General features: G+C 71.0%; 1 non-coding gene across 1 annotated transcript; it reads left to right on the top strand.

Annotated features, from left to right (window-relative positions):
• The first annotated feature begins 576 nt into the window (after positions 1–576).
• On the top strand, positions 577–682 carry TRNAL-CAA. Its single transcript has 2 exons — positions 577–614; positions 637–682. It is a non-coding gene; the product is annotated as a tRNA-Leu (tRNA).
• Positions 683–1,219: the final 537 nt, after the last annotated feature.

Raw genomic sequence — 1,219 nt, 5'->3', positions numbered from 1 at the left:
GCCCCTGCCGCTGCCCCTGCCCCGCCCCTGCCGCTGCCCCTGCCCCTGCACCTACCGCTGCCCCTGCCGTGCCCCGCCCCTGCCCCTGCCGCTGCCCCTGCCCCTACCGCTGCCCCTGCACCTGCCCCTGCCCCTGCTCCTGCAGATGTGAGCCCGGGCGCAGGCGCCTTCCGAGCCCAACAAACTCCCCGACCAGTGCGGGGCACCCGTGGGGAGGCGGGGGCCGTGCCACGGAATTGGGGGCTTCTGTTCCGTGTGCTGTCGTTCCTCTCTCGTCAAAAGAAAGCCACTGGCGCGCCGGGACGCGGGTGAGGGCAAGAGGCCGGGAGCCGAGCGGAGGGCGGGGGAAGCCGGCGCTCGGTCCTCGAGGCGCGCCCGCCGCTCTGCGGCCGCGGGAAGCCGTGTCCGCGTTGGCGCCCCAGCACTGGCGCTCCGCCGGGGTTCCTGTCCGATCCGCAGGGGCTCTGTCCTCCTCCGGCGGCGCCTCCGTCGTCCGCGCTCCGGCCGGCGCGCACGTCACGGACGCGCCACTCCTCCACATCTACTTCGGCGGAAAATCTCCGCCTTCCGCAGGGTGTCAGGATGGCCGAGTGGTCTAAGGCGCCAGACTCAAGCTTCGCTTCCCCGCGCTGGGGCTTCTGGTCTCCGAATGGAGGCGTGGGTTCGAATCCCACTTCTGACACATCGTTTTTGCTCCTCCCCCTAATTGCCTACACTACTGGACGATCGGAGCAGCACGACGAGAGGCCTTACCAACCTACACTATTAAAAACGGACTTAAAATTTTCTTACAGGGGCTGTTAAAACACCGACAAGCTCAAAAGCGAAAATATCGCGATACATTCTGAGAGCCGAGCGATCTGGCGCAGACTCAAACGGGAGCCGAGACGACGGGCGGATGCATCGCGAGACGTCTGGGAAGCGCGAGACTTGGGGCTCGCCGCGAAGGCGGCGCCGAGGCGGGGCGGGGCGGAGAGGTGGCGGGTCCCTGCCCGCGGCCTCGGGCGGCCGGCTCGGCCCGGCCCGCGTCCCGCCCCGCAGAGTCCTGCGGCAGGTGCCGCCGCCGCGCCCGGAGGGAGGCCCGCGCGGGCCGTCCGTGCTGCCCCGCGTTTTCAGGCCGCGGCGCCGCTGCCGAGCGTTTCGTCCGTGCCGTGCCTCCTGGTCCGCCCGCGCCCCGTCCTGACGGAGCGGGACCGGCCGCCCGGCCCTCCTGCGCGGC

This window comes from Mirounga leonina, unplaced genomic scaffold (assembly GCF_011800145.1).
Source record: "Mirounga leonina isolate KUSES-001 unplaced genomic scaffold, KU_Mleo_1.0 Mir_366, whole genome shotgun sequence".
NCBI classification, from domain to species: Eukaryota; Metazoa; Chordata; class Mammalia; order Carnivora; family Phocidae; genus Mirounga; species Mirounga leonina.
Note: the sequence above shows the minus strand (reverse complement) of the source record. Positions and strands in the feature narration are given on the sequence as shown.